Here is a 17,718-nt window from a genome sequence, read left to right as displayed (position 1 = left end):
CGGACAGATTTGTGCGTAGTGAGTGCGTAAGAACAATTTCACGCAAAGTGTGGGATTCACCAAGTTATACTTATACGTAGAAATGTGTGTAAATATAAGCACACCTCTGAGCATGCTTACGCAGATAATCTAGTGGTAGAATAGCGACACTACACATAAAAAGCATTTAAGAGTGTCACAGTAAGCATTAAGCAATCCACATATGTCCTGTGTTTCCTTTAAAACACTCAATTTATAATTTGTCTAGTTTTAAACACGATGCTTAATTGGTGTCAAACCCTATAAAAGACAGATGTGAAATATATTTGTCTCAGTGCAATGGCTTATCTTGCGTTATTGGAAGACTTGGCAAACAATGCGCTCCGCAGAGAACGCGTTTTCCAAGATCGCGCTGCCCAGCTAGAAATGTTTAGTTCTAAAAACGTTCTGAGAACATTACCATGAAGTTCTAATAATGTTTTCAGCGGGTAGTTTTATTTTGGTTCCCAGAATGTTCTCCTAAAACGTACAAAGCAAAAACTCCAGTGATAAAAAGTTAACGAGATAATTAAGTGATGAATTGAGTGATGATTGATCATTATTGAAGACATCTGATGTTAACAAGCAGAATTACTGAAGGAGAAAATCACTATTTTTAAGTCACCATTATGGAGAATAGTGTTTGTTTTAGTTGGGCTCTTGACCCTTACATTTTTTACTTTAAATTTTGTTTGGCTGTTGTAAGGACTCACTTACATGTTATGACTGCCAGATGAACAAAGAGAAAAAGTGATCAGATGTTGTTGGTTATGTTTTGACATAATCATCATTTGACCTGAATCATAAAATTCATTTAGAGTCTAATCTCTGGCTTAGATTTATATTGTTGATTACAGCATCACTGTAATTGTAAAAAATGAGATACAGAATTTTCAATATAATCCAAAGTATTTCTTAAAAGTTGATTTGATAAAAAAAAAAAAATTGTTTAGGCACAAACAGACATCAAGATTGAGTGTATAAATCTCAACAATGGTGGCAAACGAAATAAATAAGACAATCCAGATCATAATTTATTCATACTGCAATGCATGATGGGAGCCATGAATGAGTTTTGATTGGTGGCACCCAGAATGCAACATGCTTTATTATTGTCACCATTGTTGAGATTCACAGGCTGAATCTTGATGTCTGTGTGTCTAAATAAAACATTTTTTTTCAAAATCTTTTGAACAGAACTTTTAAGAAATATTTTTAATTCTATAGAAAATGCGACAAATCATATGCTATAAAATCACTGGGCTGCTGTAATCAACAAGGCAAACCTAACTCTCTAAATTTTAGTCCTCTGTAAGCCACTTTGAATAAAAGCATCTTCTTAATGAGTAAATGTAAATGAGTTTAGCGATTCAGGTCAATTGATGTTTATGTCAAAACATAACCAAGACCAACTGATCAACTTTTCGCTTTGTTCATCTGACTGATATAACTTGGTTACAACAGCCAGACAAAATCTAAAGTTAATAGTTTAAGTGTCAAGAGCCCAACTAAAGCAAACACTGATCACCATAATGGTAACTTAAAATTAGATTTTCTCCTTTGGTGATTCTGCTTGTTAACATCAGGCGTCTTCAATAATGGCCAATCATCACACAATTAATAACTTAATTATCTCATTAATTTGAACACTCTTCAGTGTTCATTTAACACTCATATTTTAACACTTTAACCCTTTGAGTGTGGATCAAATAAACTCCCAGGAGAGTTTATTTAACACTGGAGTTTTTGCTGTGTAGGATAACATTCTCTTAAAACATCCTCAAAATGTTAGTTAAAACGTTATATCTTAGTTTACATTTAACCTTATAGAAACATTATTTGAAATGAGAAAACATCATTAAAACATTCTTTGAACATTACATTCAAATGTTTTCTTTAAAACATTAACCAAACTTGTAGGGAATGTTAGCCAACGTTCTGAGAACGTTCCCTGCTAGCTGGGTGATCTGCTTGGCGAGAGCACAGAGTGGCTTCTAAGTAGGTACCGCTTTCCCAAAAATGTACTGCTGGATTTGTGTCGTGATTTAGGACCAGTGTTGGAGAGAGAAACAAATCGCACGAAAGCCATTCCCGTGCACATCCAACTCCTGTCCACCCTTGGATTTTTAGCTACTGGCACATTTCAGCGTGAGGTTGGAGACATATGTGGTATATCCCAGCCATCAGTGAGTAGGATCATGCCGGCAGTGTTGGATGCAATTATTTCCTTGGCCCCAACCTACATCCAGTTCCCTTATCGAAATCCTCAACAAGCCGCAATAAAACGGGACTTTCATGCCATTGCTAGATTCCTATAGCTATAGACTGCACCCACATCGCCATAAAAGCACCATCAACCAACGAATTTAATTATGTAAATAGAAAAGGGTTTCATTCTGTTAACGTGCAAATAATTTGTGATGCAAATTTGTTGTTATTAAACGTCGTTGCACGGTGGCCTGGAGGAACACACGACTCGTTCGTTCTGCAGAATAGCTCTGTGGGTGTGCGTCTCCAAGAAGGCACTGTTGAGGATGGCTGGCTCATTGGTGAATTTAAGGCTACAACATGTTTAAAATGCTATTGTAGGGCTATGTACAATTACTTAAAACTATTTCATCATTAGGTGATCAAGGTTACCCGCTAAAGCCATGGCTAATGACCCCCCTAACCAACCCGAGGACCAAGCAGGAGCAGGCGTACAACCGTGCCCATGCGCGCTCAAGGAGCACAGTTGAGCGCGCAATAGGCCTGCTGAAAGGACGATGGCTGTGTCTGTCAAGCAGGGGAGGGACACTGCAGTATCAGCCAGAAAAAGCATGCAAAATCATCATGGCTTGCAGTGTGCTACACAACTTGGCCATCAGACAGGGCATCCCTCTGCAGGAACCCCCAAGACCAGACGGCCCTATGCCCGATGCAGTGCCCCTGCCACCTCCTAATGCCGCTGGCATTGAGACAAGACAGAGGATCATACAGACATTTTAGGTAAGTCTGGCCATTGGTCGAGTGCAGAAACATTACAGCGATTTCATTTTGTGTTTTGCAGCTTCGTGAAAACAAATAACTGAAATCACATTAGTCAGCGGTTTATGGTTTATTAGCAATTGTATTTGCGCAAGAGGCAATCTGTTTCAGAGACTCGTTGATTTGAATCAATACATTCGTTATGTTGCTCAGTTGATCCTTTAGGTCATTAATGGATTTTGTTGTTTCCTCTTGATTTTGTAGCACCGCCTCACTCAGCACTCTTGGCGCACGGCGCATGGAAGGGGCAATGGATGGGCCCGGCTCCTCAAGCTCCTCAGGCACAACGGGTGTCCCTATTAAGGAAACACATGTTCACATTAATTTAATTGAGTTTATCCTATGAATGATTTCATTAAAAGTTTACAAATTGAAATAAAATGTATGCAAACACAATATCCTATTCCAGTTGGTTTATTTTACCTTCACTTTGGGTGTTAGATGGCCCGGTTTGTTCTGTCGCAAGAGCATCAGTGTCACCGTCCTTAGTAATCCCGGACAGAGCCGTGTCTCCGATGATGCAGGCTATGCGGTTGTCCAATGGGGAAAGTTCCGTTGTTGTCTGTCCTCCTCCAGTTGCGGACATTTCTCGTCTGTGTGCTGTGACACGTTTTTTAGCCAATACTTTAATATCAAACCATTTTTTTTTTATTTCTGGGACAGTTCTCTCCTCAGACTCAACGGAATTAACTGCATTGGTGACATTCTCCCATGCAGCATTTTTTCTTTTATTTGTAATTCCTCCTGCAGTGAATGAACTAAACAATATCTGTTGGTTGGATTCAACTTCATTTACAAGTATCTCTAATTCTGTGTTTGTGAAGTTCCTCTTCTTTGCTCTCTTTGCCATTATTGCAGTGAGGAAAAAACACAATCACGTAATTTTTAAAGGGAAGTGTTGTCACCATATATGGTTAATTGGAGGCGTTTCCGAATGCTAATGACCATGAATGTGAAAGAGCATGGTACTTACGCACATGTGGTATTTATCAACAATGATTGCTTACTCATGTGCGTAAGAACTGTGTGCGCACGTTTGATAAATGCGGATTTTCTTGTACTTAGGCACATTCTAAATTTCATTCGTTGGACAAAATATAGAACCTTTTCTACGCACTGTTGATAAATGAGGGCCCTGGACTTTACACATTCAATGCATATATTATATTTTGCACATTATGCAATGGTTTGCACATATTTTGTCTTGGTTTTGTATGCTATTATTTATACTGTATTTATACAGTAAACTTGTTTAGCATAAACTTTAATAATAAATAAAGTACTTTAAAAAAAAAAAGGAGAGATTGAACCTAACTCATTTTACCCACTAATGATATTCAGTTTAACACAAAATGTGAATGTAGAGATAACGTTATCCATTTTTATTGTTTTTATTTTATGTAACCATCTTTTGTCATATGATGTCCTGTCATCTCTTTGTAATCTTTAATAAATACACTGTTCTGATTTCACACATTTGATGCATTGTACCTATTGCTTGGAAACAACTTCATAAAAAGGAGCCAGACACTCTTTTCCCCATGTTTACTGCCTGGGAAGAATGGTAAAACATGAAATGCTGCATGCATATATTTGAGGGAAGTGGTGGGCCATTGCAGCTGACCATACCAACGTTGGCCCACGTTGTATTTCTGTCAGATAGGTTGGCCCAACGTCTGTTTGCTACCTGGGATTGAACGCAGAAGTCCGCGAATGTGCGAATATAAAACCAACTTTACCTAAGTGACTTCCGTTCAAATATCCGGCAAACCATTCCCTCATCCCATTTACTACACAGAGGAATTCACGCGTCATACATGTGCAAAATACAGTCCCACGCCCGCATATACACAATAAGGACCTATACCGAGCAGAAGAGCAGCAGTCACTCACAGCACGCCGTGTTATACGTGCGATCGAATCTATTTTATAAACTGGAACTACAGCAGCAATGTAGAGGAAAAACCCTCGAGCAGTAAGATCCGTACCTCCACACAGACACCAGCTGGGTGGAAAAGTCAGTAAACACACAATCTAGACGTCAAACCATAACTATGGCAAACAAACACATAGCCTACCTCTCTCACACACACACACACACACACACACACACACACCAATCGAGCACCGGCAACCATGACACCCAGATGAACGCAAGGATGACGCAATATCCTAGCACTTTGGGGATGCCCTTTATATAAGCTGTGTCCCAATGTGAAGGCTGCATCCTTCGAAGGACTGAAGACTTCAAGGATGCAGCCTATGCGTCCTCCGATGGACGCACCATGTAGCCTTCATAGGATTTCCTAATTGTGCAGCCAGGTGTTTCTGATCACCGCTCCAGGCGCCAACAGTGTGAGAGTATGCTGCCATCCTGATAATTCATTAGTATGGGAAGCCAAACAAACCAAAAGTGGGACGAGACAGCGGGGGTTTACAGAGCTCGCGCCGCGCTGACATGTCATCTGCGCGGTTAAATGGTCCGAGCCGCGCGGCCGATTCGTCAGCGAACAATCGTCACCAGCGCTGCGCTGACCAATTTATACAGCGCAGCACAAACCATACATGCAAATAAATGTACAATAAAGAAACCCCTCCTTCCTTACAAAAAATTGGTTCTCTGCTGAAGTTTAGGAGTTTTTCCCTACACAAAGACAAAGAAGAAGAAAGACAAGATGAAATGCATACATTTCTTATGTTTATTATCTTTAATAGTGTTAGTAAAGAGTAGGCCTAGTGTTGTGCGTCGATACTTTGAAGAACTGCACATATGCAGTTTCCGGTTGAGAGGGTACGCTGGCGCGTCTTGGCTGCCGCTCCTTTCTCCCGTTTGTTTGTTTTTATTATTTTATTGTTATTGATGAGCATTTACTAAGAGTTTTGGAGTATACGAAGAAAGCCTATTAAATCGTAAAGAGGAATTACGCTTCACCCGTTGGATTACGACTTTATGATGTGGAATCACGCTTCAGTCCTTGGATTACTGTTTTTATCGTCGACTGTTTTTCGCTGGAATCGCCTCTTCTGCTGTCCCTCTCAGGATTTGCACAACTGTGAGGTCCCAGCTGGTGTGGACTTCCCCAACATGGCCCTAAGGTACACTGCTCGCCAACTGTCGAACCTTAAGGGTAACTTTTATTTGGCGAATGACACATACGCGCTATGCAGTCATGTTGGAATACTGCGACCGACGCGCTATATACATCGCTCTTCAAGGCGTAGTTTTTCCTCATCATCTGTTACATCATCTGTTATTTATCCTGCATTTCTTCGCAAATCTCAAATGCTGTTGTCTAGGCCTAGAGGGATTAATTTCAACAACTTGTCGTTTCCTAAGCGCGAGGTGGCTTCCCTGGCTTCATCGACTCCCCGTCTGTTGAATTCGGCGCTCTTCAACACACGATCTGTTAACAACAAGGCGTTGATACTATCTGACATTATTACAGATCGGAAACTGGATCTTGTGTGTTTAACGGAAACCTGGCACAAAGAGTCTGATGGTTTTCTTTTTAATGAACTTACTCCTGCTGGATATGGTTTATTTGATCTCCCTCGTTCCTCTGGCAGAGGTGGGGGTATTATTGTACTATATAATAACCAAATCAATATGAGTCCTGTGGCTGTCCCACAGTTTAACTCATTTGAATGTCTTGTTTTGAGTGTATCTGCCCCCACTTCCACTGCCATAGCTACAGTCTACAGGCCTCCTAAGAACAATAAAGACTTTTTATCTGAATTTGCAGATTTGTTGTCCTTGCTATGCCTCAAATTTGAGAGAACTTTAATTTTGGGGGACTTTAACATCCATATGGACAAAAAAGATTCTACAACAACAAAAGAGTTTATATCGTTATTGGAGTGCTTTGATTTGAACCAGCTCGTGGACTGTCCTACGCACAATAAAGGCCATACTCTTGACTTGGTGATTTCAAACGGCTCATTTGTCTCACAGCTGTACACCTCTGACTTAGGGCTGTCTGATCATCTGTCTATTGTTTTTAATATGGAACTGCCTGACATAAACACTATCTCCTCTCGCATTCTTAACTATCGTAAATGGAGATCGATTGAACCCTCTGATTTCTCTGACTTTATTGATTCCTCCTTGAGTGTGTTTTCGTCATCTGATGCATTGGAGGACAAAGTTCTCATGTTAAATTCTGTTCTCTCATCTGGCCTGGACTTATTTGCTCCTTTGAAATCACGATTGGTTTCTTTTTGTCGTTCCTCTCCCTGGTATAATGAGAATCTGCGTGCTATGAAGGCATCTTGTCGTTCAATGGAGCGCAGAGCGTTTGTCTGGCCTGACTGTCTTTTATCAGGCCTGGAAGGATCATTTACTTGAATATAAGCTCCAAATTTCATCGGCCAAGTCTGCTTATTTTGCACAGATAATTGACAACAATCAGAATAACCAAAGACAGTTGTTTAATTCTATTAACAATCTACTCAAATGTAACAGTTATTCAACTGCTCCAGCTTCGACTCATCTCTGTAATAAGTTTCTTGCTTTTTTCAGCTCCAAGATTGATAACCTCCGTAAATGTATTATCTCTGCTCTGCCTTCATCTCTTCCTCACAAGATCATTACTGAATTTTCCGGTACCCTTCTTACACATTTTTCAACATTGGACTCTCAATCACTTTGTAATGAGGTTTCAAAAATGAAAGCTGCCACTTCCATAATTGATCCTGTGCCAACTTGTCTGTTCCAATCATGTTTTGCTACCTTATGTCCTGTTGTACTGAATATTATGAATGATTCTCTGTGCACTGGTGTGGTGCCGGCACCTTTTAAAATTGCTACTTTGACCCCTGTACCTAAAAAAAAGACACAAACATTGATAATTTACATAATTTTCGTCCAATTTCGAATCTCCCCTTTCTTGCCAAAATTTTGGAGCGAATTGTCGCTACTCAATTGCATTCCCATCTAGCTGCAAATAATCTTTATGAGCCCCTCCAATCAGGATTCCGGAGACTCCACAGCACTGAAACCGCATTAGTTAGGGTCACTAATGACTTGCTAATTGCTTCGGATTCTGGCTGTCTCTCTATTTTAATTCTTCTTGATCTTAGTGCCGCTTTCGACACTGTTGATCATAATGTTTTACTCGCTCAGTTAGAGTCTGTTTTTGGTGTTTCTGATACTGCACTAAGCTGGTTTAAGTCCTATTTTTCTGATAGAAAGCAGTTTGTTGCTATGGGTGGTTGTAGGTCTGTTATTGGTGTAGTGCAATCTGGTGTTCCTCAAGGTTCTATCTTGGGTCCTATACTTTTTAACATATACCTTTATCCTCTGGGTCAACTTTTAAGATCACTTGGTCTCAGTTTTCACTTTTATGCAGATGACACACAGGTTTATATGCATTCAAAACCTGACGTTAATGTGGCTGTGTCCTATCTTTCTATATGTATTTCTGAGATAAAAGAATGGATGTCTAGTAATTTTTTATGTCTGAACAGTGACAAGACGGAAGTAATGCTTGTTGGCTCGCCCCACCAGCTACGTAAGGCTGAGTCTCCAACTTTAAGTGTAGAAGGTTCTACACTTCAATTTCAAACAAAATTAAAAAACTTGGGAGTAATATTTGATAGTAACCTAACATTTGTTCCTCATGTCCAGAGTACTGTTAAGACATCATTTTTTCATCTAAAAAATATAGCCAAATTGCGTCCCATGTTATCACTTCCTGTGGCAGAAAAGCTAATTAACATCTTTGTATTCTCTAGAATTGATTACTGTAATGCCTTGCTGGCCGGGGTCTCAAAAGCTACCCTTAACAAATTACAGTTAGTACAGAATGCAGCTGCTCGAATTCTATCGGGTAACAGAACTGGGGATCACATTACTCCTGTACTGGAATCCTTACACTGGCTGCCTATCAGATTCCGTGTTGATTTTAAAATTCTGATGCTTACTTATAAGGCCTTGCATGGTCTGACACCTCTTTATATTACGGAACTTCTAACCCCATACACACCAGTACGTGAGCTTCGCTCTTCGGAAACTGGCCTTTTAATTGTCCCGAATACTAGACTTAAATCCATGGGTGATAGGGCCTTTTCGGCGAATGCTACAAAACTTTGGAATTCCTTGCCTGTGGAGATTAGGCAAGCTGAATCTCTTAGTGTTTTTAAATCTTCCCTGAAAACTTATTTGTTTAGGGTATCTTTTATATAACTGTTTATAATTGCTATATTATTGTTATTTATCATATATTTCATTGTTTTATTTTTGCATTGTTTGTTCTATTGTAGGTTTTATGTTTTGTGAAGCGCTTTGAGATGCTTTTTAAAGGCGCTATATAAAATAACGTTTATTATATGTATAGAGGCTACATTCAAACTGTATTATAATACCAAGAAAATCTTTTAAGAGATTAGTGAGGCTGGCTTATTTGTTCTGGTTTGTTGTTGTTGTTTTTTATAGTTGTTATCTAATGACAGACTTAGTCTAATTGTAATACTAAAATTATGTTTTATTCATAGATTACTTTTGAGGACAGCTCACCAATTCAAATTGCTTTGGCTGAGTGCTCCTGTGTGGCTGGAACCGCTCTCTGCAACCACAGTGTTGCACTACTGTATCAGACTACAAAATACTCTACTGAAAGCAGTGCCGCCTGTCCTCAGCTGCACAGAAACTGAGCAGCGATGGCATAAACCACGAAGACTGGTAAGTATTAAGCACTTAGGCTAATCACAAATTGTTGATGTTTCATTTATTTTTGAAATTGGATAGAAACTCTACCCACCTTGTTTAAAAAGCACAATGAAAACAAAACAAGCGCATCATTACATTATTAGTTTGTTTATTTATTTGTTTACTTGATAGGGTGTGAAACCAGGCAGAGTGGGTAACATGGTATTCATCTCAACAAAACCCAAGTCAAGACAGTACACAGCTGCTGATGGTGTAAGGTAATATTCACTGTCAAGTAGGGCTGGGCAATTTGACGATATTTTCGAATTTAGACGTTGTCTCACCAGTATCACGATGTCGATTATAACATCTGTTTCCAGACGATTATCGTCAATATTAATGTACTACTGTCAAGTAATAATGTATTCTGCAGTCATTGTCAGATTCTTTTTTTTGAGAGTTATTGTTTCTTTTTTTCTAATTATGACTTAACTGTTTTCAAAGGAGCAAGCGCTACAAAACAGTGCGGGGGGACTTGCCAGACCCAGATGTCCTGAAGGTCGACGAGGCATACCAGGACTTCACGGCAGACCTTGCTCCACTAATTACCACACTCTCCATAAGTAGTGATGTCCCCCTCGTCGATTCAGCCTTTGGGACCGTTCAAGAAGGCAGCCCTATTTCATACCAGCACCCAGTGGCAGTGAGTAGGGTAATCATCCACCACCCAGACGCACCCCCTCCACCACCCCTGCCGTTAGATGGCCACAGGCTGGACCCAACCACATGTTCCTTTGTGTGCACTCACCAACAACACCTAAATGTAATGTCGCTTATCACTTTCGACATGGCAAGATCCATCGAGATGTCCACGAGGGAACAGAGTGGCAGCGCAGAGTGGCACAGTCTGAGGAAGATGAGGCTCACCTCCTCCAGGTTCCGGGAGGTGTGCCATGTCCGAGGTCACAGCTCTGCAGAGAACCTTGCAGAACGCATCCGCAAAGGTGGGGTTCAGACAGCCTTGATGAATAGGGGGCTGGCACTGGAGCCAGTAGCTATTCAGGAATATACCCACATTAAAAATGTCAACTACTGGCCATCAGGATTTGTCATCCATCCAGATGCTCCCTGGCTCGGATCCTCTCCAGATGGTGTCGTTTTTGATCCGACGGAGGCACCCCCATTCGGGCTGGTGGAGGTGAAGTGCCCCAACGTGAAGAGCTATGTGGACTGCTGGTACCTGCACATGCAGAATGGCGCCTTGCGCCTGAAGTCAGGCCACAGCTACTATTGGCAGGTGCAAGGCCAGCTGCTTATCACCAGAATGCAGTGGTGCGATTTTGTGGTTTTTGCAGAGGAGGACCTTCTTGTGCAAAGAATTTACAAGGATGCGGAGGTCTCTAGGGTTATAAGGGATAGGGGTGATTATTTCTTTTTCTATCATTACTTGATCTGATCTTTTAAAAATCAATGGTTCGTTCAATCAGTTCTGTTTCAATCAGTTGATAAATGTTCTTGTTCTGGTTTCATTTGTTCATCTTTTACATAAGGTTTTATTGTTCATCTTTACAAATCTATACAAAATATATATGAAATTATATATTAAATCTATACAAAACCATACCTTTTGTACTGATTGAAATGAGAGCCAGAGTGTAAAAAGCTATGTGGATTGTTGATATTGGATTGTTGAATAAGTGTTGTTCAATATTTTCTTATTAAATTCTACATTCTAATGTAATTTCTGGTGCGTTTTTATTTTCATTTCAAGGCAGTAAAAACACAAAGCTAATGTAATGAAGACAATGACACAAATAATCTTTTTAAGAAACAAGATGGATCTTTAATTCATTGCTGAGTTGCCCATGCCTTCACTAATGGACCATTCTGATAATTGACCAGGAAGCAGGCCACACTGAACAATTCATCAATGTTCCCACATATAGACAGTGGTATGTCCTTGTCGAACAGTTTGTTCTCTTTCACTCTCCTTATGCACCTCTCCACATGCACTCTCAGACGTGGAATTGACTGTGTCTGTCTGACATCCTCTTGACTCATTTGTCATTTGTTGCTGAGAAAGGCTGGCCGGTACACCTTACAAGGAGCAAGGTTGTCCACAACAAACCCTTTGTCCACCATGATCGCCATACCTGGCTTCAGAAGCTTTACAATCCCGGACTGCTTGAAGATCTCACGATCACTCATAGAGCCTGCATACAGTCCAGACACAAAGGTGACAGCACCATGGGGTGCCATGCCGATCATGGCCTTGAATGTAGTGTGTGATTTGTAGGTTGAGAAAACCTCACTCTGAAGGAGCAGAGAGGATGGCGTCTGACAGAATATCTCTGTACAATCAAGGACCACCTGTGTATCAGAAAAAGCTGCAAACTCAGGTGGCAGGTGAGCTCTCGCTATCTCTGGAGGAATCCAAAGGCGCTGGCTTCCCAGTAGGCAGTACAGGAAATGAGTCCACGTGGAGATGATCCGACTTGCAGTAGTGCGGTGAATGCTGAACCTCTCTGCAAGGTCCCTGAGAGGAAAACCCACTGACAGGTACATCAGGAACAGCAGAAACTCGTCAATGGGTCTCAGTTTCTGTTGAGATATATAAACAAAAGCCTCTGTTTAGTTACCTTGACATTAATATCGTTATTACAAAGAATAAATCAAAATAATATCAACATCAGCTTTTTAGCTTTTACTTTTTAGTTAAATGTAATTAACTCCACAAACCAACAGGGGCAATTACAGAATAAAACAGTTTGTATCCAATTTCAGTTACATTAGGCCTACAACTCTATGCACATCATGTTACCACATTTGTTACCTACCGTTGTTGGGTGATGGACTGTGCTGATGCTGACAGAGGCTGTCTTGGCACTGGTTATACGCACCATCTTGTTGATCACAGCAGGTTCAATTAAACTCCAAAAAGCCTTGAAACTCCTATAGGACGCAAACCTGGTATAAAAGCGCACGTTCTCATCTGATGCAGACAGGCGATCTATCCCAAAACGCTGACGAAGTTTGAAGACTTCCAATTGCTGTTGTAACTCCCTAATATGGCGACGTAGAGCTTCGTTCTCATCGGCCAAATTACTCGCCCTCGCTCCTGTTTGAGGGAGTACACAGTAGTCGTGATCTAGAGCCATTTCGGTCTCCATCTCCGAGTCCGAGTCCGAGTCTGACTCTGGTGCGGGACTCTCGGGTCACGGACGCCGTTCCCAGACGCTCGGTCTGGGCACAGGTAGTTTGTACCCATTCCATGAAAAGTAAACCGGAACAGGTCCCTTCTTCAGCCTCCTCAACCCCCCGGCAGTCACATTAAGATCAGTCTGCTTAAAATGCCGACTACAGACCCGGTTGTTTTTGGTCGGGTTGAAGTCATCCCTCCGGATCTTCTGCATCCACTCAGCCCGTATCGCAGCGTCAACGGGGAACGCATGAAAGCTGACCTCTTTGTTGTAACTCGACGAAACGGTACATAATGGTACACAACAATGAAGTGTTGAGGCTGTCACCCTCTGAAAGGCAAGTCGCCTCTTTTGAATACTGAAAACACTCATTCTGAAAAAATAAAAAGTCGCTGTTGTCTCGTTGTCTCCCGCTCTAGTTGTCAGATCACCGGAAGTACTGGCCCACACACTCACGGTCGAATGTCAGCGGTCGCCATTTTGTGCACGGAGCGAATTGGCTATTGTCATTTTTATGTTTTATATTTTACTGGAGGACATGGTAAGGATGTTTCAGGTCATACTTTCGGCTTAGCCGAAGATTCAAATGTTCATTTATATCTTACCTTGATGCGATTTTGTGGGCTAGTGTATTCTTTTTGTTATGCACACAAATGGACCATGGTAAATATATTTACACAGGTTTTTAACCCCATTTGAATATAAAACCCAGTTGAATATAAAAAGTCCAGTGCGAATGTTACTCCCGCTCTTCATCGGCAGCTGTCAGTCACTGTTGCTAGGCGACAAGAACAATCCTCCGTAGGCTAGACCGGTCCGAGCGCTTCAGATGCGCCCTCTGAAATGGGACGGAGCTGTAGTTAGCAACAGTTTGTTAATATTGTGACAATAGGCCTACATTTTGTTACTTTAATTTTCAAAATAACCAGTGGTGGTATGTAAGGAACTACATACTTCGTTAATACTCGAAGTAATTTTCCCACACGGGACAGCAACACTACAAAATTATGTTATTTTACAATATGATGCATTGTACACAAAAGTATATAGTTTAAATGTATCAACCTTGAAAATATTCAGAAGTAAAATGCAACATGCAGTAATAGAAATGCAAAACATCATAAAAACCCTGACAAGTTTTTTTTCCTGCAGAATTCCTTTACTTTTACTCTTGATACCTTAAGTACATTAGAGTATGCAATATTATGAAAAATAATAATAAAAAAGATGCTTAACTAAGGTTTAAAATATATGACTAGTAGTTTTTCCCCAATGCAGTATTAGTGGTTATTAAAAGTACTTTAGTGTAATAAAGTATCTCAATATTTATTCCATGAGTCAGCCCTGCAAACCTGTTGGTAGACAACTTAGTGGATAGTGAAAATATGCAGTCAAACACTCTGGAGAGCATCCCAGATGATGTCCCACCAGCAGAAGCCTTACCAGGGTCTCTATTGTGGAGCCCATCCCGGTCCAGCAGCACACCAGGGTCTCCCACTCAGCTCAATAAAAGTCTACATCATTTTTTTTATTTTATGTACTGTAAATTGAAATGTTTATGTTGATTTTGATATGTTTAACGTATGTTGTAAATAGTTGGGGGAAAAAAAGGTATAGAACAATTTGTTTCATGTAGAAATTATGACTGTCATTACAAAAATAACAATGTCCAGAGCAATGAATTCTCTTTTATTTACACATTTAAAGTTGCATAAAAATAAATAAATGTACAGTTTTTTTTCCTTTTAAAAAATATAGGTGAAAAAAGTTAAACAATAATATATTTATATTTCTCAATCATTCTTTCAAGAAGAGAAAACAGCCTGTCCTCCTGTGCTCTCCTGGCCTCTGCAGTCCCATGTCTTCTCTAATCAAGTCCAAAAAATCGTCCTCTCTGTCTCGCCTTCATCGTGGTGCTGGTGCTGCCCCTGGCTCCTCCTCTTCTTGGTTTTTTTCAATGCCTCTGTCCCAACACCTCATCCATGAGGACAAACCAGGGCCAAGTTTCAGCAGTGGGTTTCCCACTCACACCCTCACCTGTCCCAGGACACGTGCAATCCTAAGGGCAGAGCAAATGAACCATGGCTTGTTAACAACAACAGCATAATAACTTACATTTCAGCAAAGATGTGTGTATTAATTTTCTTATATATATATATATATATATAAAAAATATATAAAAATGGGTCTGGGGAATGTAACTCCCATACCCATTTTTCCCTGAATTGTTCTAAAAAAGCAGAAAAGTGTACTTAACACAGGGGTGCAATCTTAAGTGCATTGTTAACACGGCAAAATGTGACACATCAAGACATGCAAAATATACTTAATATTTCTGTATAGTCAAATTTGGTTACAAAACAAATTTGGGGGTTGGTTGTTTTAGGCTTTATAGGGTGAGTGATATTTCTTATAATACACAAGTGAGATAGACAAGTGCAAATATTACAAATAGGTCGTTAAACTAATAACTTTATTACCACAAGTTTTGCCTCAAACTACCTGACAAATGAATGAAGTGCACCACCGATCTCTAGTCTCGGCCGCCGGCCTGTCGTCAACGGCGCGCAATGACTTATGGGGTAGAATTAGGATAGGATAGGCCACTAAGTGTCCATTTATGTATCCTGGGGAAACGAAGGGCGCATTTGGCGTCGCTTTTGAATCAGGGTAGCCTTCGTCGCGTCGCGATGACGCAACCGTCCTTCGAATACGGCCTTCGGAGGATGCAGAATTGGCGCAGTACGGTCAGCCAGAGGGAGGGCGGCCAAGATGGCGCAGTGATAAGGCGTTTTTTCTTGAGTGGAGGTACGGCCACATGTTTTCTTGCAAAATTTTTGTATGTAGTGCATATTTTTCCCCCCAATTATAAAGTGAACAATTTATGGATTCGTTACAAGAACCGAGAAAGACGATTTGAACATACAAAACAGAACTTTATTGCTGTCGTCGAACAATTCTGAAAAGTTAGCTTGCAAAAGGTTTGCTAGCAAAATGTCGATCAAAAAGCAGATGTCCGCGCTGGAAGGGATGGAAGTGGACCACGCTAAAGAAAAGCGAAAACATGAGGACACTCATTCATACGCCTGTAAAGTTGGAGGAAGATGTGAATCTTCTCCTAGTACACCAAGTAAGACCCCTGCACCAAAAAAACAAAGAATGTTGAACCAGCCGCAGCTTCAGAGCCAAGCTTAATGGAAGTCCAGAACAACATTATACAGATTCTTTCAGAAAAAATCAACAACTGAGCAGACCACCTGGAAATAATGATAAAGAACAACTCCAAAGAAATTGAGAGCATCTGTGAAAGTTTAAACTCAATTCATTCTGATGTTATGGGTCTGAAAAAAGAAAACGAAAGTCTGAAAAAAGAAAATATGGAACTGAAGAAAAAAGCTGCAGAACTGGACCAGCGGATGAACGACCAGGAGCGATACAGCCGCAGGTGATGCCTGCGACTTCATGGGGTGGCGGAAAACTCCTCGGAAAAGGTGAAAGAGAGAGTGAAGGAGGTCTGCAGAGCCGTGGTCCCAGAGGAGCAGAGAAACGAAGTGACGGCGGCGGTGGACAACACACACCGACTCGGCCGACTCAGAGCCGGGGAGGATCAGCGGGGGAATCCACGGCCGATCATCATCAGATTTACTTCAAGAACGGCGAGGGATCTCATTTGGAAACACGCCAGGCAGAGTCCCTTTCTGCAGACTCAATGCTTACGCTTCAAGGAGGATCTCACAGCCGCAGACAAGGAAGCAAGGAGTCGACTGTGGCCCGCGGTGGACCAAGCCAGAAAAGAAGGCAAAGCCGCTTATTTCAGCGGGGCGAGAGCGTTCATCGATGGCAGAGAAATACGTCCAACCTAGATGTACTGTATAACAGGTAGTTCTGACAATGTTTACATTTTGTTTATAAAGTTTTTCAGCTTTATCCTTTTATCGTGATAAAGGAAAGTTTTACGGGGACTTTAGAGTTTGATAAATAATTCCAAAGTGTAATAGGTTTATTTAACCCAAATGTGAAAAGAGGATGGTTTATGCAAAAGTTCCATTTAGTTATGCAAGAAGACTGTTGCCTATAGAAAACACTAAAGTTAAACTAGTACTTGTCTTTTTTTCTTAATTAATGTCTCTTTATGTTTGTTCTGTCGATGCCAGAGGTTTAAGAGATTTACATAGAAGGAAAGCTTTTGTTTTGTACTGCAGAGCTAAAAATGCAGACTTTTATTTTATTCAAGAAACTCATGCATGTGCAGCAGATGAATCTTTTTGGAAGAACCAATGGGGAAGTGAAATATGGTTTTCGAATGGAAATAATCGATCAGCAGGCGTGGCTATTTTAAAAGGAAACTTTAAGGGTCAAATTCTACGTAGTGAAAAAGACGTTTCAGGAAGATTAATTATTTTAGTATGTGAGTTGGAGCAGAAACAATTCATAATGGTTAATATTTATGCCACCAATGACAAAATTAGAAATTGGACTCTCTTTAAAAATGGAGGCAAGAATTTGTCAACTTAATTTGAAATTTTCAGAAGCTAAGGTTTTATGGGGAGGTGATTTTAATACAGTATTTGATGATAACTTGGATAGATGGCCTCCAAAACCTGCAAACATAAATTGTGAACTTAAAAATACATGTTTGCGTCTAGGACTTATGGATGTTTGGCGTGAAAGGAACAAATCGCAGAGAATGTATACTTGGAGCAATAGAAGTCTGTCTTTGCAGTCACGCATAGATTTTTGGCTCATCTCCAATGACCTTGAAGATAAGATCAAAGATGTGATGATAGAACCAGCTATATTAACTGACCATAAACTTATTTATTTAAA

The sequence above is a fragment of the Squalius cephalus genome (assembly GCF_949319135.1).
Source record: "Squalius cephalus genome assembly, chromosome: 18".
Lineage (NCBI taxonomy): Eukaryota > Metazoa > Chordata > Actinopteri > Cypriniformes > Leuciscidae > Squalius > Squalius cephalus.
This window is presented reverse-complemented; position numbering follows the sequence as displayed.